The sequence below is a fragment of the Peromyscus maniculatus genome, chromosome 6 (genome assembly GCF_049852395.1).
Source record: "Peromyscus maniculatus bairdii isolate BWxNUB_F1_BW_parent chromosome 6, HU_Pman_BW_mat_3.1, whole genome shotgun sequence".
NCBI lineage: Eukaryota > Metazoa > Chordata > Mammalia > Rodentia > Cricetidae > Peromyscus > Peromyscus maniculatus.
Window position 1 is genome coordinate 12552151 of NC_134857.1, and position 27837 is coordinate 12579987.

Genomic DNA, 27837 nt, shown 5'->3' on the forward strand with positions numbered 1-27837 from the left:
AAAAGAAAAGGTTTCTGGGTACTGTGGAATAATCCCATACACTGTGAAAATGTGTTGTTCTTATTGTTAATATAAAGCTGACTGGCCAGTAGCCAGGCAGGAAGCATAGGTGGGACAACCAAACTAAGGACCGGGAAGAAATAGGGGCAGAGTCAAAGGAGGTGCAGCAGACACAGAGAAAAGCAAGATGGGTGTGCCATACATACTGAGAAAAGGTACCAAGCCACAGGGTAAAACATAGATAAGAAATATGGGTTAATATTTAAATGTAAGAGTTAGCTAGTAACAAGCCTGAGCCATTGGCTGAGCATTTACAACTAATATTAAGTCTCCGTGTATGTTATTTGGGAACTGGCAGATGGGGGAAAAGTCCGCCTACACCTGGATAAGAGCTGAGGACACGATGTGGCAGCAGCACTTGCCTAGCATGTGCCAGGTCCTAGAGTCAACTACCAGCACCCCAGGAAAGAGAGAGAGGAAAGGAGGAAGGATGGGAGGGAGGGAGAAGAGAATGGAGCAAGAAAGGAGTAAGAAAAAGAAAGAAAGCCAGCTACATAAATCTTATAAATATTGCTGTCATTAGTGTTTACATATTCCCTTGATGACAGTGTTCTGCTTGTTTACATATTTCCTTCCCTTGTTTGTATTTAGTAGTCTATAGATATCCTTGCAACTAACTCAGATCCTTAGTGGAATATAGTCAAACTCCAAACAAAGGAAATAAAATAGCACCCACCAGTTTATTTTCAATGAAAATACTTGCTCAATATATGTAATGCATCAACACTGTGATGAGCATTTTATGTCATTAAAAAAAAAACCCTCTGAAGTAAATACAGGTATTATTATTTCTATTTTAGAAATACTGTGATTGAACCTTCCAGAGTAGGTCATTTATCCAAGGTGACAATTGATACTAGTGGTCTACCCAACAATCTTACAACATAACCTACAACCATCTCATATTAATTATCTATCCCCATTCATTTTTTTAAAAAATTGAATAGGGAAGGAATTCTGGAGCTCTTAAAGACAAAATGACTTAATCTAGTAAAACAGGTGACAACACTGTATCCTTTTTCTTACTCTCACCATTCCAGACACCAAAACAGAGAGACCCACAGAGTAAGGACATGCTCACGGACCCATCCTTTGAGTGTTGTGGGATATTCAAAATTCTGTAAACACCATTTGCATTTGTGTTAATTTAAATAAAATCAACCTTGGGTCAGAAGGCTGAGTTCAGAAAGTAATCACAGAAAGTTGTAGGGAAACCTGGAAGACTATAAAGACACAGGAAGTAGTAGGGAGGGACTTTGTGCAGTATGGGTTCTTTTGTTTTGGCAGAGCAGAAGGACACTCTCTTGGAGACACAGCAAAGAGAGAAGGTCAGCTAGTCAACCTCTCTAAACTAGGAGGTTTTCACTATTGGCAGCAGCGACAAAGCCGGTACCTGCAGGAAGAAAATTCCCACCAGGCTGCAGCCTGAGCAGCTGGCTGCTGCCCGAGGAGCAGACTGGTGACTGGAGCCGCATTTCCTGGCTACAACAGCAGCAGATTGCCGTGGTGGATGGCCTTTACTACGTCAGTAAGAGCTGGACACTTGACTTGATTTTGGCTTTTCCCAAGCTGGAATAAACAGAACTAGTGCTTCCGTCGCTGGCAGGGAAGTGCGTTAGACTGGACAGAAGGGAAGGGTAGAACAGCAGCAAGGAGACGCGGAAGAAACTCGAAGCTCCCAGGAGTGTACTGGAACCTGCGGCCCTGAGGGCGCACTCCCCCTGACCTTCAGTGACCTCTATTACATGGGAACACCGAACAAGAAAGCTGGCTGTTCCCAGGTGTCTCCCACCTTCGTTATCCCACCTTCTCTAAGGATGCCTCAGGACGTCATCACTGTTGTCAGACCAAACAATGCACTGGCTGTGTGGGAAACACCCGAAGGTGTTTCCTAGGCTGATGTCTCAAGTACTAAGTAAAATCTTCCCATCCTGTACAAAGTCATCTTACCTGAACTCTCTCCTGTAACCTCAATCTGTTTTGACTTGTCTGATAAAATAATCAATTCTTGGGCTGGGAGATGATCCAGGGGATAAAGCTGGGCAAGCATGAGGACCTGAGTGTGGATCCCCAGCTCCCATGTGACACCAGGCAGTGGCACGAACCTGTCCCCCCAGCACTGCAGGCATAACGGGGTCCTGAGGGCTCACACTCGCTGTCCACGGCCACAGTATAGCCTAAGGTAGTGAGCTCCAGCATCAGTGAGGTCGGGACTCAGAATAGAAAGACACAAAATGGAGGGGTAATGGAGGAGGCCATCCTTACAACAAGCTCTGGCCTCCACACAGGCCACACAGACAGCTGGATTGCACACACACACTAATAATAATAATAATAATAATAATAATAATAATAATAATAAAATCCCTACTAAAGAAAAACTTAGCTGGGCACAGTGGCACATCCTTTAATCCTAGCACTTGCAAGGCTAATGAAAGTGTATCTCTGTGAGTTCGAGGCTAGCCAGATCTACACAGCAAGTCCCAGGGCAGATGAGGCTACATAGAGAGATATCCTGTCTCAAAAAGAAAAGAAGAAGAAGGGAAGGGGAAGGGAAGGGGAAGGAGAGGGAGAAGGAGAAGGGGAAGGGGAAGGGAAGGGGAAGGGGAAGGAGAAGGGGGAGGGAAGGGGAAGGGAAGGGGAAGGGGAAGGAGAAGGGGGAGGGAAGGGGAAGGAGAAGGGGAAGGGAAGGAGAAGGGGAAGGGAAGGAGAAGGGGAAGGGAAGGAGAAGGGGAAGGGGAGGGGAAGGAGAAGGGGAAGGGAAGGAGAAGGGGAAGGGGAAGGGGAAGGGAAGGAGAAGGGGAAGGGAAGGAGAAGGGGAAGGGAAGGAGAAGGGGAAGGGGAAGGGAAGGGGAAGGGGAAGGGAAGGAGAAGGGAAGGGGAAGGGGAAGGGGAAGGGGAAGGGGAAGGGGAAGGGAAGGAGAAGGGAAGGGGAAGGGGAAGGGGAAGGGGAAGGGGAAGGGAAGGGGAAGGGAAGGAGAAGGGGAAAGGGAAGGGAAGGAGAAGGGGAAGGGAAGGAGAAGGGAAGGGGAAGGGGAAGGGGAAGGGAAGGGGAAGAGAAGGAGAAGGGGAAGGGAAGGAGAAGGGGAAGGGGAAGGGGAAGGGGAACGGGAGGAGAAGGAGGAGACGGGGAAGGAGGAGAAGGAGGGAAAACTTTAAATTAAAATTTTGAGATTACCATACTCACTCCTGTGGCCAGGACTGGGAGCTCAGTTGGCAGAACTTGGTTCACACACATGAAGCCCTGAGCTCAGACCCTGCACTGTGTGGATTAAGCATGGTGGCACACACCTGTACTCTAGCACTTAGGAGGGACAGTCAAGTGGATCACAAGTTCAAGACCATTCTAGCTATATATTGAGTTTGAGGCCAATCTGGGATACACGAGCCCCACCTCTCTCTCCCTCTCTCCCCCCCCCCCCCCCTCTCTCTCTCTCTCTCACACACACACACACACACACACACACACACACACACACACAGAATGAGGGAGGGAAAGACAGAGAGAGAGAGGCAGACAGACAGACCACTGAAAGGCAGAGACATACAAACAAATCTACTCAGACTACACCACCATGTTTCATTAAATTTTCTAATGTATTGCCAAATGTTTATGTTTTAGCTAAATCAAGCATAAGTTTTTCATCCAACATTTTTAAATGAATTTTTGCATTTTAAAGGAAACTTCGCATCTCATATTCTTGGCTTTCTGTAGGGCTTCAGAAACCCAGAGGACTGGCAAGGTAACCCAAGCTCTCTGTATCAGCAGGAAGTCATGCTGGGCAGGAATGAAGAGGACAGAAAACTAAACAAGAAAAAGTTCCTAGTCTTAGTGATTTGATAACGTTAGCCTTAAAAAGTCTAAGAATTTCCAAGACTAGTTTTGGTCAGTAGAAGACAGAATGCAATCCAGTAGAGCTCATTCTCACACCAACTGGCCACCTCTAGCTTAGGCAGTGTTTGGGGAGGGGGTGGGGTGAGCATGCGCATGGGAGCTTCTGGAGACCAGAGGCGAAGTCAGGTATCTTCCTTACTTGCTCTCTGAACTGATTTGGCTATGCTGGCAGGCCAGCAAACCCAGTGCATCTTCCCGTGTCTGCCACCCCAGTGCTGGGGCCACAGGTGAGCACAGTTGGGTCTGGCTTTTTTTTTTCCTTTCCCTTCATGACTGCTAAGGTCCTCGGGCTTGTGAGAACCACTTACCTAACTGGCCATCTCCCCAGCCCATCACTGGCCTTATTTATTGGCCACAGACAATCTCTACACTCTGATTAGTCACTGCCATTGTCACCAACAGGGGAAGGAGGGAGGGAGGCACAGCACACACTCACGCGTACCTAAGAGGAGAAAGGACAAGGAGGGCATGCCTTCCTGAGTGACAGCGGTTAACCGATGAGGTACCTTTGATGGGAATATCAGCACAGAAGTCAGCACTTACGTGATCACTTGTCATTACTAATACACAGCAGGGAAGACAGGAACCTACCTGTCTTCCCCAGCACAGAACTTCATCTAGGACACAGCACTGTGGCTGATTCGGCCCTTCTGGACTCTCTGGGGCAGTGGCTAACTGTAAATGGGGATAATTTAGATAACCAAGCTTTTGGCAGTCGATAGGGATTGGAATGAAAGGCTCACAAGAGCAGCCACACCAGGAACTGCCTTTTGAGGGGCAGTTATCATTGCTATGACCTCTGTTACTGCTCCTACGTGACCATTCCTGTCACCACTCCAGGACATATCAGCTCCAGCTTTCTCCAGATCCTTCTGAGCTGGTAAGGGCGTGGCTTGTTAAGCCCCGACAGACTCTCAGTTTTTGCGATCCTGGGAAGTTAGTTCTTACTGTCATTCTGAAAACAGTGAATTCCCTGGGTGGATGGGATTACTCTGTTCCTCCATGTTTGGTGTATGAGCACAAGGCCTTGCGTGCTAGTGTCTTGAGTAAGCAGGGTGAAGGGCAAGAACCGTGGGGTTAAGGATGGCAATGTTTACTCTGGTCCCCAAATAAAATCTGACGGGACCACACACTGTGGCTCAAGGGCCTCCCAGATCTTGTACAGCTGTGGGAAGGGGGTGATCTGAAGAATGAACGGGATTCCGTGATTAAGTGAGATGTGTTGACGAAAGCCGTCCAACAGCACAGACACTCTCCGCTAGTCACGCCTTTCGTCTGGGCCTTTCCTTCTGGCACCATGAGATTCAGTGTTTCCGGTGTGGCTGGCTTGAGGTGGGACAGTTTGCCCGTGGACTGTCTCCAACCTTGACTTAGATTCACTCTAAAGGAAAAACTAACATTGTATGCTTCTGGGTCATCGCTTGGGTCATAAACTGCCTCATGGGCATGGGACATCTCCAGCACCCTGACTGGAAACCAGATGTGGGATAAAAATTAACCAGTTCAAAGCTCAACTTGAGATATGATGGTATAGAACCAGCCAGATGCTGATGTTTGCTTAACCTGAGCCAAATATGCAGTGTGCTATATATATATATATAGGGTGTGCTAGACCAGTCTGCCAAGATGATGAGAACCATATGACTGCTATAAGGTGTAAGTCTAGATTGCTTAGATAGTTCAGCCCTGGTTTTCAGATATTGAACACTCTGCTGCATAGCCTTCATACTCCTTCCTTATGTTTGGAGAACACGTACTTTCATGTGTATATGCTCTGAAAAAGCCCCTAAAATCTGGTTTGTAGGTATTTTCCCACTTATTAAGTTAGTTGTCATTTTGCTTATTTCTATTTTCAACCAGAGGTGCATTGTTACTCTGTTTTCATTGCTGGATAAAAAAGCTCACAAGTACAAAGGAACAAGCTGAGGTTGCCAGAACTCATAAGATAAGGCTTGAAGATTTATGCATACTCACTTAGCACAGTTAAGTCATCAATGAGTGAAATGACTTTGATATTTTTCTTTAAAAATCACCAGGTATCAATAATCAGATTGATAAATGCTCTCTTTAAGATTTAAATTAATAGCATTTAGCCAGGCATGGTGTCTCATGCCTTTAATCTCAGCACTCAGGAGGCAGAGGCAGGCGGATCTCTAAGTTCAAAGCCAGCCTGGTCTACAGAATAAATTCCAGGACAGCCAGGGCTACACAGAGAAACCCTCTCTAGAACACCATCCCATTTAATAACTAATAACTACACAACAGCAAGGCAGTATGCAGTGGGAGCATACACACAGTGTATCACAGCATGGCCATATGCAGTGGGAGCACACACAGTGTATCACAGCATGGCCGTATGCAGTAGGAGCATACACACAGTGTATGTATCACAGCATGGCCGTGTGCAGTAGGAGCATACACTCAGTGTATCAGAGCATGGCCATATGCAGTGGGAGCATACACAGTGTATCACAGCATGGCCATATGCAGTGAGAGCACACACAGTGTATCACAGCATGGCCGTATGCAGTGGGAGCATACACACAGTGTATCACAGCATGGCCGTATGCAGTAGGAGCATACACACAGTGTATCACAGCATGGCCGTATGCAGTAGGAGCATACACACAGTGTATCTTGCAGTATAGGAAAGCCAGAGCGATCTTGGTCTTTTTAGGAAGCTAAAGTTGCCTGGTGAATTTGAGGTTAAAGGAAGTCCCTGGTGAGGTGGGGACAATAATGTAACTGTGGCACTGTCTGAGGGGTATAAAGTACAGGGTTATAATCTGAAATGACTCACAGCCTACACTTTACAGCATCAGCTTCAGCATAGACAAGAAATATCAAGAGTCTTTAAGTTTAGCACCTTAAAGGCGCGCGCGTGCGCGCGCATGCGCGCACGCACACACACACACACACACACACACACACACACACACACACACGCATTTCTGCTTCCCTTTTCCCTCCATCTTTAAAAATAATAAAAAGAAAAAGATGTTAGAAGATGCTGACTCACTGCCTGTCCCATTGAAACACAAAGAGAAGAGAGGCAATGATAGACACATATTTGCATATATTAGCATATTTTAAAACATTAGTTTAGCCACTTGAACCGATGCATGCTTACACATACAATGCGGAGAAGCCACAGTTCCCAAAGGCACATGCTTTCAAGCAGTGTCCAGTGGAAGCCCTCTTGCAGAGTGGTCTCATGCCAGATGGCTCCAGGGCGAATGAACAGAGGCAAAATTGCTCCCTACCTCTGTAACTCTGGGAAACTGAGAGAGCTATTCTCTTGGCACTTAATTTTATTGGCTTCATTTCTTTATTGTTATCAACATGACTTTCATGTCTCACACATCATACTCCAATTTTACAATCATTTATTTTTTAGGGTGACCTCATATTTTAGGGAGCTACTTGTGAATGAAAACAACAGCAAACCAGTGAGAAATTGGGTCCCCTCTGAGCCCACCGGGATGCTCTATCCACATCGGTTTTTCTGTAGGCATTTCACAAGGCAGTCTAGAAAAGCACCAGGGTTTCTAGAGTGAAAACGAAATGACACCTGATCCACTGTAACTCTGAGGAGTAGGCCCCAGGGGAAACTGCATCCAGCAAGTAAAATGAGAGAAAATAGGCTTACTAGAATACAACACACTGCTTAGCTCAAAAACTAAAATAAAATCATTATGCATAAAAATCAGAGTTCTGCCTAGCTGTACTTGAAGGACACAGAGAAAGTCATGACAAAATAAAAAATGCTTACAAATAATTACAACCCTTTAAATTACGACTCCAACACACATATGCTATTTCCTCTTGGCTCCATTTAGATTGACAGAAAAGTTTCTTAGTCAGAAGAATGTAACATCCAGCCCCACAGGATCAGGGGACTCAAAAGTATTCTTCTAAAGCAGCAACAGCACCAGCCTCCTCCTGTGGGCCACCATCTCCCTGCCGTCACAGAAAGAAAATCTGACACAAAACAGAAAGTTCAAAGCGTACTAACCTGAGGCCCCTGGCAAACAGAGTCGCTCCATTTTACTCTAAAGAACGAATCCTTCCTATAAACTAATGTCCAAAGCAGTTGAAAGTCGAGATGGGGGGAAACTGTTACCCCAAGAATCCACATAAACAGGGAAAGCCGTCCTGTTCCAGGCTCAGCTTTGGCAGGCTCCCTAAAAGCAATTCAAGTCGGCCACGCCCACTGAGCACTTTAGCCTATAAGCTTCGGTAATGAAGTCGAAACCACACCCCATATGCTAAATAGACACTGCTGTGTGAAAGAAAAGCCTGGCGGAGAAGGAGCTAGGGAGTCTTCGGGTTTGCACTGGTCGCCTAAGAAAAGCCATGTACACACTTAAACAAAGAGAACTCTCATTCCCTTTCTCCCCCAGACACCGCATTAAGGGGCTGATTCACGTTAAACAAGGGCAATACAGTCTCCCCCCACCCCCACTGGGGCCATGAAATGACTTTTATAAGTGGTGCTGATCACGAAACCATACAGCACTGTAATTTCATGTTTTATAAGAGAGATGTATGGCGGCATTGTTTCTGAGAATCAAACTCATACTATCGCTAGCTTTCAATTTTCACATAATATAGAAGAAACTTAAAACCACATTACTTACAAAAGCTCAAAAATTAATACTGTTCACAAGGAAAATCTGTCAAAGGACTTCCTAAGTCAGGTCCGCAAATATAAGTCAACTTTGTCACATCAGTTTATCATTTCCGAAAAAGATTTGTTTCAAGGGGCCAGGGTGACAGTTCCTCCAGAAGGGCACTTGCTGCCAACCTGATGACTGATCAGGACCAAATATGAAGGAGAGAACTGACTCCCTGGGCTCATCCCCTGACCTTCACAAGGTCAGACTCACTCCAACGCATGTGGACTCACAAAAGATAAAATGTTAGAGATATTGTTAACTTTATTATTATCTTTCAATATCATATACTATGGTCTCAAAATAAACAATCTAAATTTAGTTTTCATTCTACAAAAATGTAATTGATAATTTTCAAGAGGATAAACCATAAAACAGAGTCAATATAGTTCCACAATGCTGCTCACTCAGCTTTTTAACATAGTGCACTCACAATAAATACAAGTGACCCCTACTTTTCAACCCCAGGAACAATGTCAATCTCAAGGACTAGCTACTTTCTTATAATAAAGTTCTAATTTATTTAAATAAGATCTACTTTAACATAATGGATCCAGATTTTCTCCATACTGTAACACAGACTTAAACAGGACAAGAAAAAACTGATTAACTCATTGCCAAGCAGACTTATATGGATTTCTGCTAAAACTAAGTTACTCAACACCTACGTAAGGGATTTGAGCATATTAGCTCAACAATGGCAGGCAGGAAACCCAGACACAGCTCAGACCTACCAGCCACCTCCATCTCCCTCACCAGGCTAGGGTTTAACTGGAGAATCCCGGCACTGAGAGGAAAACCAGCCTCTGGCAGGTAAGGAGCTCGTGGTTTAAAAAGAGCCAGTACCCCACCTGCTGGCAGAAACAAGAGAAGCCAGGACTGTGGTAACAGACCTCAGGGGAAGTCTGGGTGCTGGAAGAACAGGAAGGAAGAACCAGTCAAGACAACATTGGTGTCACAAGTGATGTGCTGTTAGGAATCATTAAGATTTTTTCACCTACAAAAGTAGAATATTTCTCCAGAATGTTGATGCCAAAACATAATTAAACATAAAGCCATCTCTGTTATGTGGCTCTAGCTGGCCAACATATTTGATGATTTGTATTCCCATGGACACCTCTATCTTGTAATAATTTTTTTCTCCCCTTACAAGTCATGTTGTCGCCCTGGCACCAGCTTTGAAACAGAAATGTACAAATAGACCCCAAGGCAGCCAGGTGAGCTGGTGGTGGGACTGTGCCTCCTTCATCCTGCAGTTTCTTCTCCCCGAGTGTGGTGGCGCACACCTGTGATCCCAGTACTCAGGGGGCAGAGGCAGGAGGATCTTGGTCACACTGAAACCCTATCTTAAGAGAGAAAGTCTATCTTTAGGACTTATCTTTTCTGTCAGAATTTATTTCCTTCTAGGCATGGAGATATAGGAAGCTTTGCCTGGAGTGTGCAAAGCTCTGGGTTTGCTCTTAGAATCAGCAGGTGTGGTAGCTCTCCTGTGATCCTAGCACTTGGGAGGGAAGAGGAGGGGGGACCGAAGCTCAGCTACAAAGTATGACATCAGCCTGGGCTACTCCAGACTGTCTCAATGATGCAGGGGAAAGGATTCAGTCTGGGAAGACGGCTCAGTGAAGTGCCTACTGTGCAAACACACGGATCTGGGTTCCAATCCCAAGACGCTACATAAAGCAGGACATGGTAGCACATGTCTATAATCTCTCAAAGACATGGAAACAAAGAATCCCAAATAGTTCAGGAGCCAACCAGCCGGGCACACAGCACAAGGGGATGGGGACCAGGGGACAGAGACTTTTTCTCAGGCTAGGTGAAGTAGACGATAAACCCCCACGCCTGAGAGGTTGTCCTCTGACCTCCACGGGTGTGTCCAGGAGTATGCTTGCCTTTAGTGTCATATAAGTTAATGTTTCTAAAATCCAAGCCTGATGGCAACTTCCGTGAGGGTGAAAATACTTAAAACCCAGCAAAATGAAATTACACTGGGATGCAACATCTAAACAAGCTCAAGATTTGACTAAAATGAGCAATGCAGGTTTGAAGATCCTGCTGCATCGGGGATGGATGCCAGGTGCCCAATGCAAAACTGGACCTGGTGAACTCCAGAGGGCAGAGCTGTCCAAGGACGAGTGTCTTGACGCCACACAGCCACAGAGTCAGGCCTAGAGAGAAAGTCACTGGTCCTTACCATGAGCTTCTGAACCTCCACATCTATGGGTCAACCAACCTCAGATGGAGAAGAGTTGTGAGGAAAACATATCTGTACTAAACATGTCTGAACTTTTTCTTGCCATTATCCCTAAGGAATTACAATTTCACAGCATAATTGTTGTTATACTATAAGACAGTCACTCCATGACATAGCAACTCTTTAAATAGCACATACATTACATCATGTTTCATAACAAACCTTCCTCTTTCCAGAATTCTCCTAGTCTGACTCTCCAGCTCAATCTCTTCCTCCCCAGCCATCAGCAAATCAGCTTTATTATTAACAATGAGCATAATCCACATCAAGCGCCTGCATGGTGGCTCACAACCATCTGTAATTCCAGTTCCAGGGGATCCAATGCCCTCTCCTGGCCTCTGAGCACCCACGTAGTGCACAGACATGCATGCAGGCAACACACCCATATACATACAAATAAATTGATAATAAATAAGGCTGTACAGGGGCTGGGGGCTGGGAAAATGGCTCAGAAGTTAAGAGTGCGTCCTGATCTTCCACAGGATTTCAGGTCAGGTCTCAACACCCACATCGGGGGCTCGTGACCTCCAAGCCTCCCCCACTTCACACATCATACATTCATACACACACACACACACACACACACGCACACGCACACGCACACGCACACACACAAATCTAAACCCATTTGAAACATAGAAAAAGGAGGCTGCAGAGCTAAGCCTGATAGCACCATGCTCCCTCAGGAACACAGATCTGAGCTGAGCTGAGCTGAGCAGAGGATTAACATTGTTCACAGAGCAAAGGAGCACAAGAAGAACAGGATGGGGAACAAGGAGAGCCAGGGTGGCCGTGAACAGCACAGTTGTGGAAGGCCAGGTCCTGCTGTCTCCCAAAGATAAGGTCCAGTATGGCCCAGGAGGCTCCAGCTCCAGTCCTGCACCCAGCCAGGCAGGTGTGCAGCTGGAAGCCCAACCAAGACAGAGCAGCCTGTGGAGGAAGGTTTGACTCCAGCCAGCCCTAGGCTTCTGGGGCTCCTGTAGGCAGCCCTTGGGTTTCTGAGGCTCCTGTAGATGGCCCTAGGAGTCTGAGGCTCCTGTACCGAGTCTTTGGGTTCTGAGGCTTCTGTAGGCAGCCCTTGGGTTTCTGAGGCTCCTGTACCCAGTCTTTGGGTTCTGAGGCTCCTGTAGGTAGCCCTAGGGTTCTGAGGTTCCTGTAAGTGGACCTAGAGTTCTGAGACTCCTGTAGGCAGCCCTTGGGTTTTGAGGCCCTCAGACAAAATTTAAGATCTAGGTTTGAAGTTTGTTTTATTTTCATTGATCTTGAATTGAGATTTAGTACTTCCTTCAATAACAAATGTTTGCAGCCATGCACCAAATTCAGGCCAGGGAGATGGCTCAGCCAGTAAAGGTGCCTGCCATTAATCCTGACTGCCTGAGGTCTATCAGGGACCTACATGGTGGAGGAGACAGGTGATTCAACATAGCTGTACTCGCCTTCTGTATGGGTGCCATGACCAAATAAATCAATCAATGTGGTCTTGACTTAAAAAGAGCATCCTTTCTTGTAACTTGTCATTAACAGAAGTCAAAGATGACTTCAGGACATGTCACAGCTGTCACTAAAATCTCAGAGTATTGTGCCCATGCATCATAAATTCAATAGGTGGTCATTAGACCTACCACCTCGATGCCACTGTGCACTTTAAACAAGAGGATCCCACAGGATTTGATTGCAATATGTATTTCCTGTCGGATCTGCAACTCTCAGTTACTGAGTTACTTTGTAGTCCTAGGCACTTTAACACATTCAATTCTATGCAGTAATAGAGCTAATGAATCCCTTTATTCTCTTTGAAGAGATTCATTAGCTCTATTAGAATGTCAAAGGTCCCCATGGCACACAGAAGGCTTTGATCTGTAGGGCCGCGGTGGCTCAGCTGGTAGAGCACCCATGTGGCACATACGTGGCTCAGCATGTGGCAGGTACGTGGTCTGGGTTCAGTCCCCAGCAAGACATAAACCAGGTGTGGTAGTGCATGCCAGTAACATCAGAACTCTAGAGGGAAGAGCAGAAGGGTCAAAAGGTTAAGATCATGTGGTGTGGAGGAGAATGACTGGAATTCCAGCACTTGAGAGGGAAAGGCAGGAGTCCCGGGACAGCCAGAGCCACAAAGAGAAATCTTGTTGGGGGGGGGGGGGATAGAAAGAAAGAAGTTTAAGGCCATCCTGAGCTAAATACTAAGTTCAAAGAAGTTAGCCTGGGTAACATGAGTCCTGCCGTAAAAAAGAAAAAGAATGTTTAAAAACAAAAGGAGAAGTCATAAAAGACTGAATAGCCAGGTGTGGTGGGCACACCTTTAATCCCAGCACCCGGGAGGCAGAGGCAGGTGGATCTCTGTGAGTTTGAGGACATCCTGGTCTACAGAGGAAGTTCCAGGACAGCCAGGGCTACACAGAGAAACCCTGTGTTGAAAAAAAAAAAAAAAAAAGGACTCTTAGAAAAGGAGCCCCAGGGTGGCAAGGTGGTTCATCGGGTCAAGGTGTTTGCCTCAAAGCCTGGTGAGCTGAGCTTGCTCCTCAGGACCGTGTAAAGGTGGAAGAGCAGAACTAACTCCACCTTCACATGTATGCCATAGCATGCTTTGTCCACAAAAATAAAATAAAAATCTAAAAGAGAAAACACCAGTGTGAGTAGAAGCCAGAATTCAGTTTCAGAATCCAAAAGCAGGGTTCCTAACTCACATTGCTTCTATCCCTGACTGCATACCCTAATAAAAATATTCATCTCTTCACTGAGGGAAACAACCTACTTCCACTTCTTCTAGCTCCTCAGCTCTGTGCAGCACTCAGACCGGAAGACAGGCATCCCAGCCTGCTTTGAACCTCAGCAGAAGCTGCCTCGTAAGACAATACCATTCCCTGACCCCCACACTGGACCAGACCTGTTGGCTTGGGGTATCTGTCACCCACAAAGTGGATCCCCGTCCATGAACACAGGAGAGCCCACCCTCGCCCCCACACCAGTCAGAACCCATCATAAGAAGTCCCAGTGAGTGCAGAGCTTACTGATGACCCCACCCTTCTCCCAGGCTTCTAGCCACAGCTCTTCTGATTTCCAACGTGCGAATCATGAGATTTACAGTATATACCTGCTTAATTTTCCATCGTCCATAACCCAAACAGAAGCCTCTGCAAAAGCAATTAGTTTGGAATTAGACGGGCTAGCTGGCATGGGCTTTGTTCTCCTCTCTGTGCCCGCCAACTGGCATTTGTTATTTATCTGTGACGCGTGTTGCAGGATGGCCAGAAAGGACAATGCTCCTCATTGTCTCCGCCGCCGTGTCTACCCTGTCTGCAGCAGCTGTCCTGGTCCCTCCTGTTCGTGGACCTTACTTTGCTGTGCTTACTTTCACAGGGTTATTTCCTTAACTACTTTGATACCTAGTCTAACCTCCGAAGTGTAACCATCTTCGCAGGACTGATCGCACAAAACTGAAAATCCTTCTGTGTAAAACTCTTTAAAGCAGATGTTGGGATTTTTTAAGGTTTGTTTTATTTTGATCTATGTGGATATGTTTGAGTATGTGTGTGTGTGTGTGTGTGTGTGTGTGTGTGTGTGTGTGTGTGTGTGTGTGTGTGTGCCCTCTGTCAGGCCCTCTGGACTGGAGTTACTCATGATTGTGAGCTGCCATGTGGGTGCTGGGAGCCAAGATCAGGTCCTCGGAAAGAACAGCAAGTGCTCTGTGCCATCTCTCTGGTCTCTTTAACCTTTCTATATTACTGTAGTTTTATACAAAACAGTATAATTTCAAGAAAATTTTGTCTCAAGTTTGACTAGGTAACCTGCCTTTTTAAAATAAACTATTCAGTTCACAGGCTGCTCATATATTATGCATACTTTCTTTTCACATTAATGGTGATTTCGCTTTAACCCATAGGGCAATCTATGAGTTAAAAATAAAAGGCAGAAGGGAAATGCAGCTCATTGGGTAGGATCCTTACAAAGCCTCTGCCAAGCCCCAACTTTGGCCACCAGCACCTCATAAGTGGGACTTGGTGGTACACACCTGTAACTGCAGCACTTTAGAGGTGAAGGATAGAAAACCAGAACTTCAAGGTCACAGTCAGCTATATTCCTGGGCTCCAGCAACAGAAGAGCTGCACCCTCCTCTGGGCGCCTGAACACTATGCAGTCTACATGGCTGTACAGGAAGGGGGAAGCGGTAACACCCAGGCCCTGCCCTCTCTGGAAGAACAAACTCAACGGGCAACAAGCCCAGGATAATTTCTCCTCTCAGCCAGTCACTCAGAATCATTTCCTTCCTTCCCTACACGATTTAAGAAAGGGATTCCTGTTGCCCATGCTCTTTAGCCAGAAGCCGAGTGCAGGTTTTTGCATTACTCAGACTGGCCTTTTAAATGTGGCATAGCACGTAACTTTCCATGTGTTTTACTTACTTTTCTATTGCTGTGATTAGACACCATTACCAAAGCAACTCAGAGAAGAAAGAGGTTCTCTAGGGCTTACACTTCCAGCGGGTGAGTTAGAATCCGTGACCTTCACGGCAGGCAGCAGGCAGCAGGCATGGTGTTGGAGCAGCAGCTGAGAGCTTACATCTTGATCCACAAGCATGAGGCAGAGATCTGACTGGGTAGGTAGGGCATGGGCTTTTGAAACCTCAAAGCTCACCCCAGTGACACACCTCCTCCAAAAGGCCACACCTCCTAATCCTTCCCAAATAGTCTCACTAACTGGAGACAAGTATTGAAACATACGAGCCTGTGGGAGCCTACTCACTTAACCCCCCACACCATGTATCAGCTGTCCCCTGATTCGTCGCCATCTCACCTCCCAACAGACCTGGTGACACTGAAAATGCTGAGAGTCAAGTACATGACCCCAGACTAGGGCTTAGGAACGTGGCCCAGCTGGAGACTGTTTGCCTGGCATGAGCCAAGCCCTGGGTGTGGTCTCCAGCACCACACAAACGAAGCACGCAGGTACACACATGAAATCCTAGGTCATACTGGCTACACAGTGAGTTGACGGCCAGCCTCGACTGCATGAGACCTGTCTCAAAAAAGAATGGAAGTCAGACCTGCCTCAAAAGGAAGCTAGACGGACAGCATTATAATTCAGAAACTATTTATTCATAATTTAATATATGATATATTCTGATAATACTGCCCGTCTATCTTTTCATTCCTCTTCTACAAAACCCATTTCTCCAACAAATCCCCTACCATTTTTTGTGCCCCATTCTATTTAATTTGGCTTGATTATCATTAACTTATTATCATAAGGATGCCTAGAGTACTTAACATAGGCCTAGAGTTTGGCAAAGTCAAACAACACAAAGCCTACTTTATGATAAAGATTTAATATCTTGTCATTTAAGGAATACTGTACTAAAAGAAAACAGGATGGCCTGTGGGTACAGTCATGTCACAAAGTAGGAAGTTATTAGGTGAGGCCATCATATATCAGGGCCATCTGTGCAGACATCAGGACCTGTGGATTCCAATTTAAACCTCTGAAGGCAATCCCTGTAAAGTGTATTACAGACAAATCCCACCCCCCATGGCATTCATTTATATCGATTGATCCTAAGCAATTTAAGTTGTCTCTATTATTTGACAGGCACAAAATAAGCAATGTGATAGCACCAATATGCACCATACTCCATATCTTACTTTCCACTCATGTTCAGCCAATATGATAGATACTGTTATTATCTCCATTCTCAGATGAAGAAAATGAAGCCAGAAATGTTGTCTTGGCCGAGGTCATTCATTCAACACTTGTTTAACATGTACTATGTAGTAAGAAGCACTGTTACTAGAATTAATGATACAAAACCAAAAGCCCATGCCTTCAGGGAGATGATGTTCTATGAGGGAAAACAGACTAACAAAAATTACAGCATGCAGGCTGAGGATACAGCTCCGTGGTAGAGCATTTGCCTAGCAGGCCATGATCCTGGGTTTGATCTCGGCAGTAAAAAGGAAAACAAGCAAACAAACAACAACAGAAAGACATAAATATAAAACCGTGCCATGTTCCATGCCATGAAGAGCAGAGCAAGGGGAGTCAGAACAATGGGGAGCAGAGAGGTGGCACACTTTTCAGGTGTCATTCTCAGGGGAGGCCTCTCTGGGGAAATGCCCCTCTCGAGAGACTTAATGAAGAAGGGTAAAAAGCCATGTGTCTCAGTTTGCTTTCTATTACTGTGATAAAACAGTGACCAAAAACAATTTTTGGGGGAAAGGTATATTTGGATTACAGGTTCCAGTCCATTATCAGGGCAATAGTAACTGATGCCAACCCTAATTATCCCACTGTACTATATAGAGAATACAGATGTTAATATTCCCATTGAAATGCATCCTGGTGCCTGCTAATCCTCGTCTCTCTGTCTTCTCCCCTCAGCACCCTTCCTGGGCTCAGGGAAGCACTAGTCTCCTTTTTACATTAGGACATCTATGTTTTAGCTTTTATATAAAAATTTTAGCCGGGCAGTGGTGGCACACACCTTTAATCCCAGCACTCAGGAGGCAGAGCCAGGCAGAGCTCTGTGAGTTCAAGGCCAGCCTGGGCTACAGAGTGAGTTCCAGGACAGGCGCAAAGCTACACAGACAAACCCTGTCTCGAAAAACCAAAACAACAACAACAAAAAAATGTTAAAAAAAAAATTTTTAAAAGTGGTATTTGTCTTTCTGTGCCTAGCTTATTTCATTTAACATGATTCAAGAAGAGATATTTAAGGAGGCTGCTATGGAATCTATGAAAAATAAAAATGATCCAAAAAAGCTAAGGAAGTCTAATGATGCTAGATGTAGGAGGAGGTGGAATTCTGAATTGGCAGAAATAGACTGATGTACCTGGGGTAAGATACATGTAACTCAGGAGAACACACCATGTTAAAGACCAGGGCCTAGAGGACCAGAATGACAGATGGATACAGGAGGGTTTGGTGTGTGTGTGGGGGGGGGGGGAGATAGGGTCCTTCTTGTTGACTACATCCAAGTTCTCCATAGCACATGAGATCTTTAGTTGAGAAAGAAAGGAGCAAGTGTAGGTTTAGGGGAAGAGACAAAGATAAGAAGGAAGATAAGACAATGGACTCACTGGGGATATGATGTGACTGCCAAAGAGTGCTGAGTGGAGAAAGGTGAGGGGCGGAGGGGAAATGCCCCACTGCACATCATCAGAGCTGTGTGAGCATTTCTAGGCATCCTCAGCTGTTGGGAAACATTCAGAGCTGTGCTGTGTGAGCTTGTTTTAACACGGTTGGGGTTTGCTGGAATTCTGATAGGAGGAGAGGCAGAGAGAATAATCATAAATGTGGTGGCTAATCTTTTAAAATATAGTTTATGTATTCTGTGTGTGTGTGTGTGTGTGTGTGTGTGTGTGTGTGTGTGTGTGTGTGTGTGTGTGTGTGTGTGTGTTCTGGTGTTCGTAGAGGACAACTTGTGGGAGCTAGCTCTCCTTCCAGCACGTGGGTTCCAGGGTCAAACCTGGGTTGCCCGCTGGCAGCAAGCTCCTCTACCTGTTGGGCCATCTCACCAGCCCTCGGTTTAACTTTAAACAAATCCATGGTTCATTTGTGCTGGGCTGAATCAGCAGAAGTGAATTTGCAAACCCGCAGAACTAAAGAAAAGACCCAGTCCTGGCTTATCTTTCTGAGCCAAGGAGGGACAGCCAAGGACCACATCAAGGCACAGGACTCGGAGTCTACATTTTAGAGCCCCATCTGCCAGGTGGGTAATTAAACAACGCGGAAGGTCAGAGGGCACCGAAGCACAAAGGACAGTTTTAATGTTCCATCCCACAGAAATATGTGACCGGATGCTATTTAAGGATGCTGTGTTGTCTGCTCACCCCAGTAAAGGTCGGGTCTTTATATAAGCATACATGCACATATACAGCAGATACAAGGAAAGACGACAACCTGGTTTCCTTCCCCAACTCTCACAACAGGTTGCGGCCATTCACAAAGACGGTCCTCCATTTACACAGTTCAAGCCCATTTCCTCAGCTTCTCCACGATGTCAAAGCCGAGTGCATTTAATAGTGACTGGCCTTCCAGTTCTGGATTTGGATCTCCTGCTGGGTTAGTGACAAATGATCTCTAATGATGCTCGGCAGGGGCAGCCCTCCTCAACTCTTGTCCGCCATGTGATCAGGGTACTCTGCAGTGTCCTGTGTGGTTCGGTAGGGTAGCTAAATTAAGTGCATCTTAGTGGTGTGTGTGTGTGTGTGTGTGTGTGTGTGTGTGTGTGTACAACTATACCTGTGTACAGATGTGGTGTGTGCACAGGTGCAGAGGTCAGCTTCGGGTTATTATCCTCAGGGGATGGCCTCTCTCTTGTTTTGTCTGGTGTTTTTCTCTTCGGGACAGTCTCTCCCTGGCCTGAAACCTGCAGCTTCAGTGGGGCTGGCTGACCATCGAGCCTTGCTGACCTTCCTGACCGCGCTTCCCAGCACTGGCATCACAAACTGCGCCATTCCTGACTTTTTAATGTGGGTTCTGAGGATGGAATTCAGTTTTTTTGTGCTTGCGACTTTACTGACAGACCAGACCCCCCTCCCATCCTCATTAAGTGTATTCTCATCATTTATTTTATTTTTAAAATTTTGTGTGTATGTGTGTGTTCTCGTGTGCACAAAGACGCGTGCTTGTATGCACACACAAAGAGGCCACTGGGAAAGATTCAGAGTCCTGCTCTACCACTCCGCACCTCATTAGAAGTTGAAGTAAATTTTCAGCACCTGCAATGCCTCACACTAACTCCTTTCATTGGCGAGTTATCATCACTTCAAGCCTTCCAGCCCCTGCATCCATGCCTCCATCCAGCAATTTGCTAAACAGTTTTGATGAATGCATAACTTCAGGAGGGTGTTAGGCATCCCGCACAGGTCAAAAATAGATGTGGTCCCTACCCTGGGGAAGCTGGCCAATCACGACCATTCTGCTCTTTCACCTCTGGCTTCCTCGGAGGTCCCCAACGCTGCCTGCCATGCAGAAGTTCCCATGAACCATCACTTGGCCAGGCTTTCAGTGATTCTGTCCATTGAGTCAGGATTCATTAGATTATGGGTATCTGCCTTCAATACAGGCCTGTCGGCTGGGTTCCGGCACTGGAACACACCATCTACCCTGAGTTCTTTTGCCCTTTCTTCCTCTTCCCTTGGCAATATCTCCATTGTCCTTGTGAAATAAATGCCTGGGGGCTCCCAAGTGGCCAATACTTATCTCCCACCCCTACTATAAGAGCCATACAAAAACAAACAAACAAACAAACAAACACAGAAAACCAGCCTCTTAGTCATACATAATGCTTACCTGTGAGGAAAGAGGACAGACTTGCACACCTGGAAAGGTTTCTGAAACACATCTGCACATGCTATGACTCATTCTCACATCACCACACCCAGAAAAGAAAATAAAGACCATTCCCTGTGTTAACATTCACGGTATGGAGTATGCCCACTGGGAGGGGTGGGCAGACTATCATAGAGGACGCTATCACAAGTTGACAGACAGAAGCCATCTTCCTGGTAACAGGAATGATATCCGTGGGGGCTGGCCAGGACGGCTGAGTAGGTAGGAGGGATTGCCACCAACACTGACATGGTGAATTTGATCACTGAGCTCCACCTGCCTGAGAAGAGAGAGAACTGACTCCAGGAAGTAGTTGCTCTGTCTCTGTCTGTCTGTCTGTCTGTCTCTCTCTCTTTCTCTCTCTCCTGTGCGCGCACACACACATAAATGCAAAGAGCATAAGGGTGATAATAGTAATAAAGGTATCCCTGGATTATCATTTGAGGAAAGTTAATATATTCCCCTGATAAGTTAATGAAATTTAGATATAAGAATTAAGTTGGCTTCTAAAAAGAAGACAAAGATTCCCACCCCCCTTTGGGAAAGGGTCCCAAATAGCCCAAGCTGGCCTCAGTTTACTCTGCAGCCAACATTGAGCTTGATCTCTTGATCCTCTCATGGCTACCTCCTGAGTCTGGGATTATAGGTGGGTGCTACTACTATTGACTGACTTATGTAGTACTGGGGATGGAATGCAGGTGTTCCTTCACATTAGGGAAACACCCTGATCGCTGAGTTTTACCCCATCCCTGACAATGATTTTTGAAAAGAAACTATTATAACTATGAGCCTTAAGAACAAAATTAGCTTTTGAGCTTGGAGTACAGCTGCCTTTTCTCTCTGAAAAGAGTGACAGCGGGCGGTGACAAGCGCGACGCTCAGGTTCCCAGCTGCTGAGAAAGGGAGGCCAGGTTCACCAGCTACCAACACCCTGAAGTGTGGAGTGGTCCTAAAGGCATGGAATCCCAGGACCCCTTGTCCAATTGAACTCATTCACCAAGGGACTCAAAAAACCACTTGGTTTGATACTGGTTCCCTACTAACCCATTTACCACTTCCCAAATATAAATCAGAACCAATAGACAGGGCCAATGGATCAGGAGCTCAGGGGTAGTCTAGGCTACAAGAGACCCTGTCTCAAACACACACACAAACTGGGGCAAAAGGAAACCCAGTAGGCCAGTGGTTCTCAACCTGTGGGTGGAGATCCCTTTGGCAACAGTAGCTGAAGTTTTCCTGCGTCCCACCTGACTCGCAGTCAGGACAAATCTCTCTCACCCACCAGCCGCTCAGACCCAAATAAACACACGGAAGCTTATATTAATTAAAACTGCTTGGCCATTAGCTCAGGTCTACCACTGACTAGCTCTTACACTTCAACTCAGCCAATTTCTGTTAACCTATATGTCACCACGTGTTTCTTGGTTTTACATGCTGCTCCCTGGATGGTGGGCTGACGTCTACTGACTCAGCCTTCCTCTCCCCAGAGGCAACCCTCCATCTCCAAAAATGTTTGCATTGCAATTCATAACAGTAGCAAAATTACAGTTATGAAGTAGCAATGAAAATAATTTCATGGTTGGGGATCACCACAGCATGAGGAACTGCATAAAAAGGTGGCAGCATTAAGAAGGTTGAGAACCACTGCAACAGGCAATCTGCAAACGCTAAACTAACGCGGCAAATGCTTATTTACCGTGGCTGAAATGTTGTTGAAACCCGTCATGTCTCCTGCAAACTGACCAGGAAAAGACCGCAGGGACCCTGATGGAACAAAGAGCTCTGAGAGTTGCCAGTGGTTTTCCACACGTATCAAAGCACCCACTGTCAAGCCCAGGCTGAGAAGACAAAGAGGAGCATTTATTACATTTCATCTAGCTGCTTCTCCTGCCCGGGCTACTCCTGACTTGTTTGAACTCAAATTCTCTGCTGTCGGCTAAGGGTGTGACACAGGCCTGCCATCCCAGTGCTTTAGAGGCTGAGGCAGGAAGATCTTGGGAGGTCAAGGCCAGCCTGGGGTACAAATTGAGACCTGTCTAAATCAACCAATAGTAATAATAGATAAAAATCTTCTGTTACCAGAAGGACTAATTTGCATCTTTTTTTGTTGGTTGGCTGGTTGGTTTGGTTTGGGTTTGGGTTTTTTTAAGGCAGCATCTTACCCTGTAGCTGAGCCTAGCCTAGAACTTACTACATAGTCCAGGCTGACTTCTGACACACTGAAATCCTCCTACCTTGGTTTCAAATGTTGAGGTTACAGGTATGAGCCACCATGTCAAGCTCTGCATCTGCAAACAGACCCTTTATTCCAAGCACCACTGAATACCTACTATGTGCTGGAAAGTCTGTAGACTCTGAAGGATCAAGGTTGACAAAGAAATGGACCTCAAAAAGCCAGAGAACTCATGGAGGAGGAGGTGTCCATGGCCCAACCAACAAAGGCATGCTGCTGTGGGATCATGCTCTTATATACTGTGAATATTTGTCACTTGAATTGGCCATAGCCAGGCAGGAAGTATAGGCAGGGTGACTAGACTAGGAAAATTCTGGGAAGGGGAAGGGCAGAGTTGGGAGTCATCAGCCAGTCACAGAGGAAGCAAGATGAGAATGTTGTACTGGGAAAAGGTACTGAGCCACATGGCTAAACATAGATAAGAATTATGGGTTGATTTAAGTGTAAGAACTACTCAGTAATAAGCCTGAGCTACCCACTGAGCATTTACAAGTAAATAGTAAACCTCCAAGTCAATTATCTAGGAAGCGGTTGATGAGTAGTTGGGAACAGGCAGGCAGCGGAGAAACTTACACCTACAGTATGTAAAGCACAGAACTTTAGGAACAGGGAAGAGAGTAGAAATGACTCAGCACGCAGGAAACTGCGCATCAAGGTAGACTCTACGAAGGTACAGGATGCTTATCTACAAGAAAGGAAGAACAGCCTACCGAAAGAGCCCTGGGGCAAGAGTGCACAAGGCAAGTGCTAGCCCCTGGAGAGGAAGACAGGGGACGTGGGGGAGGCAGATTTGGACCGAATGGGGAGCGTAGAAGGTTTTAAGCTCAAATCTGAGTTTTGGGAAGTCCTCCTAACTGTAAATCTGGCGGCAGGAAATTAGCAGTGCTCTAGGAGGTAAAAGGTCCAGGGCTGACAGCTGCAGTGAGAAATGTGGGGTACATACGAGGAAGGGGTTAGTGGAGTAGAAAGGCGGGGAGACAGGAAGGTCAGCACCCACATTACTCACTGAGCCAAAGAGGAGTTGGCCAGACGCATAAGAGCAGAGTGTGTTATGGTGCTCAGGGAAGAACACAGGGGAGGAAAGAAGGCAATCAACAGCCCCAGCAGGCCAGGCAGCCAGACAGCTGCGTAGACTGCTGCTCGGGCGGGGTAATCCCGAGGCCAGGGTTCCAGGAGACGGTAGGGAGCTGGGGAGACACAGCACTGAGGTAAGGCTGCTGCCGCAAGAACGTTTTTCATACAGGCTGGCCAAATCAGGAGGGCGAAAGGCTACAGGAAAGTTGGGTCAAGACATGGTCTGTACATGGGGAGAGACTCACGTATGACGTAAGCTCACAGGAAAGATGGAATCCTGACTACAGGCTGAGAGCTGTTGGGATTCGAATGTGAAATGCCTCCTCCAATGAGAACGGCACCTGAAGGAAGAAATGACCCAGATAGGGCAGAAAGTCCCAAACTAACGGACCACCTCTGCATGAAAAAAAAAAATTGCAACTAGTTACTCATTTCTTTTTCCAAGAATTTAAATCTGGTGGGCTGTGAGAAGGCTCAGCAGGTATGGGCACTGGAAACCCGAGTGCAGAGCCTGAGAATCTGAGTTCCATCCTGCAGAGCCCCCTATGGTAGAAGAGAGAGCAGACTCCTGCAAGCTCCTCTCCACCCTGTGACTGCTGCAGCACACACATGCATCACTGCAGACTCCTGGGGTAGAAGAGAGAGCAGACTCCTGCAAGCTCCTCTCCACCCTGTGTCTGCTGTGGCACACACAAAAAACAAGTACATAGAAATGCAATTAAAAAGGAACTTACAGGGCTGGGCATGGAGGCACATGACTTTAATCCCAGCACTTGGGAAGCAGAAAGCAGGTGGATCTGTGAGTTCAAGGCCAGCCTGGTCTACAGAGCAAGTTCCAGGACAGCCAGGGCTATGTGGAGATGCCCAGGCTCAAGAGAAAAAAAAAAAAAAAGAAAGAAAGAAAAAGAAAAAAAGAAAAGCAACTTAAATCTGATAGAACATTGACTTGCACTTTTCATAAGCAAACAAAAATAACTGGACCCCAAAACCTCCCAAATGTTGACTCAATGCCAGTTTCCATTATCTAAGTGGCTGTATTTCTACCCAATACTTCTGGCACCCAAGAATGGAGGCATGGGATTATTTTAAAGGAATAACATTCAAGATAACTATAGAGGATTGCTTTGCTTTAAACTTTGAACTAATAAAGCAACCTGAGTATTTTAAACAGTCTGTTGATAGAAAATGCCTGGTAACATTTGCTGCATACAATGTTTTAACTGCCTACAATGTTAGTCTTTAGTTGCACATGGTGAAGTGTACCTAAAAGGGCTTTACCCATCGTGAATGTATGGTTTATCATGAGAAAGTCGTGAATGAGTCTGCGAGATGGCTCAGTAGGCAGAGGCATTTGCTACCAACCATGATGGCCTGAGTTTGACCTCTGGGACCCTCATGGTAGAAGGAGGGTCCTGACTCTGAAAAGTTGTTCTCTGACCTCCCCAGAAGCACAGTGGCATTTCAAGTACACACACACACACACACACACACACACAAACACACTCATGCACATGCACACACTCATGAACACACACAAACAAATGTTAAAAAATAAAGAACAAGATCAATTAGCATATGTATACAGAATATCAAAATAATAAAGAGAAACATTTGAGCAGTTAAAAACTTCGCTGTGGGCTAGGGAGATGGCTCAGAGGTTAAGAGCACTGGCTGTTCTTGCAGAGGTCCTGAGTTCAATTCCCAGCAACCACGTGGTGGCTCACAACTATCTGTAATGAGATCTGACATCCTCTTCTGGCATGCAGGCAGAACACTGTATACATAATAAATAAATCTTTAAAAAAATAATAATAAAATAAAAACTGAGCTGTGTTTCTATTAGTTATAAAAACAATGCTAACTGCTGCATTGGACGTGTTCACAATGGCAGATGAGCCTCGAAACTCTTCACTCATCTCATCAACATAGAAACAGAAGTCTTAACTACCCATACACGGAAAATAGAACAAAGCTGTAAAAAGACCCAGCTGCGCAACTAGTTCCACATCACCGTCAGAGGCAATAACTACAATAGCATCCGGGAAGCTCTGTCAGTGCCCGGAAATGAGGAAATACTCATTTCCTGACTAGGTTTTACCCCATATCTGTCATTCCTTGGCAATTAAATAGTAATATGTGACATGTTGATATCACTGGGATGAACCACAGTCCCCAAAGTGCCCTTTCTTATGTGTATCTAATCAGGGTCAGCCACTACATCACTGTCTCATCAGAGCCACACAGGGAAGGAGGCAGCAGTCGTTTTATGGTGTGTGCACATGAGCACACACACATGAGCACACACAAAATGTTCCCTAGTTTCCAGTCAGCTGCTGTGAAGGGATCCTGGAGATTCCGTAGTCAACAGTCATCCCCTGACAAGGCTGAAGTTATCCGCTGACAGTCCTTTAGGACCTGCACACTTCCTCAACTCCGGTCCCCCACTTCCGCTGGTTCTGTTTGCACTACCTCTTTCTAGCTGCCTAGCCAAGCCTGCAGGTGAGTACATCACTCCCCTGTAATAAACCCCTAAATACATGTAATTTAGTAACCCCACATCTGTGGCAAACTTAGCCAGCTCCGGACATACAATTACTACAGATGAGAGGACCCAGCAAAGATGTGAAATCGTTCAGAAAGACACCCAGAAGTCCCTTCCACGGGGGACCTTTCTTAGTGTATGGCTACAATGACAAAGAGAAGACAAGAATGTTACTTAAATTTTTGAAAGTCACGTGCAAAATAACCGAGAGATTCAGAGTGCGGCTAGGCAGAGCGGCTGGGGTGATCAAGCTCTGGCTAGTGAGACGTGACCATGTAAGAATGACGAGACGGGCCCTTCCTGGGAGCTAGGACCTCCCCTCGCCTTCACGTCAGTCTTTGCCCACAGTGTGAAGTGGACGCGTCAAGCACCACACTCCGTCTCCAACAAGGACCACACCTTGGAGACATCGCACTGGAGAGGTGCAGAGGCAGAAGGTCCCTTAGTGCTAACCATGCCAGCTCTCAAGTGCCTGCTTCTAAACTGCTTTTGTGAGAGAAGTTGAACACTGCCTTGGGACCTGTGACACTCAGAAAAACGCCATTCCTAAATGTCCTTCTCTGACTTTCCCATGTTCTTAGCAATAGACTTCTACATTTAAGTTGCTACGTTATACGGAATAGCACTGCTCAACTTCTCTGCGGTGCACAGGGCACACATTAAATGTTTAAGGGGATGAGAGCAGACACACAGCCTCAGCAAAAGGGCCATCCTTATTTTTCCACGCTTCTAGGCTTTGGCAAAAGAATATGAGAAAAGTTTTTACCATCTTCAATAAATGCCTTTACAAAGCCACAAACTTTAATTCCCATGGAATAGAATTTCATACAGCAAGCCTGTGGTTATAGCCAAACTCGCCCGCACAACAGATCTGGCTGTAGAAAATTTACTCTGCTATAGCTCCAGATAAGGCTCTGTCTTTTTCATGTTAGAGTCATCTTATTTCCTAAACCAACAACCATGTCCAGGGCATGCTATGAAATGTATTTATTTAGCCTGTGCGTCCATGTGTGTGTGCGCGCGCGTGTGTGTGCACGCGTGTGTGCGCATGTGTGTGCATGTGTGCCTGTGTGCCTGTGTGTGTCTCTGTGTCTCTGTGAGTCTCTCTCTATGTATCACAGCATAAGTAGGGAGACCCATGGCAGTCAGTTCTCCTCCCAGCACGTGGGTTCCAGGAATCGAATCAAGCCATCAGGTTTGGTGGCACACACCTTACTCTTCTGAACCATCTCACACCTCTCCAGCTTGCTTTTTGCTGAATGCCAACTCAACCGTGTAGCCATTCAGAAGCCTATCTGCTCGGGGGTCTTTTTCCATGCCTGGTAACATAAACACCAGGAGTGACACACAATCTGGCCAGCTTGAGATCTACGGCGTCACTAAATTACAGTGAAGAATTTGCCAGACACAGCAGACAGGAGACAAACGAGAGGAAAGACATATCAGGCCCGTGACTAAGGGGGAAATGTAGTGACGACAGATGAGTCCCATAGAGACATCAAACAGGGAAAACAGTGACGTTTCCCATCCTTCAGCTTGTGTAAATGTTCCTAAGGCTGACTATCAAAGCTGGATCAAAGCATGGCAGGGTACAGAGGTGTCAAATGTCCTCTTGCTCACAGGCCATTCCCCATATTGCAGCAAATCTCGGGGGCAGGAGGGAGGGATTCACAGGCTGTGATCCGGCGCTGAATAGATGAACAGCACAGTGCTCGCCTGTTCCCGGCCTGGGCCACAGTGCTGGCCCACCCTTGGTTTATGCTGCTTGCTTCCTT

At 46.1% G+C, this 27837-nt stretch overlaps 1 protein-coding gene across 5 annotated transcripts in view; it reads right to left on the reverse strand.

Moving 5' to 3' along the window:
* Nucleotides 1–27837, reverse strand: part of Pld1 (phospholipase D1) — a 211329-nt gene that overhangs the window by 157957 nt on the left and 25535 nt on the right. For 2 of the 5 annotated variants that reach the window (XM_016000798.3, XM_006971171.4), the window contains exon 1: nucleotides 7971–8117. The exons of the other annotated variants lie outside the window; for them this stretch is intronic. The gene's annotated coding sequence lies outside the window, so the exon portion shown is untranslated. Of the gene's footprint in view, nucleotides 1–7970; nucleotides 8118–27837 lie in introns of those variants that run through there. 5 annotated transcript variants of the gene reach the window in all.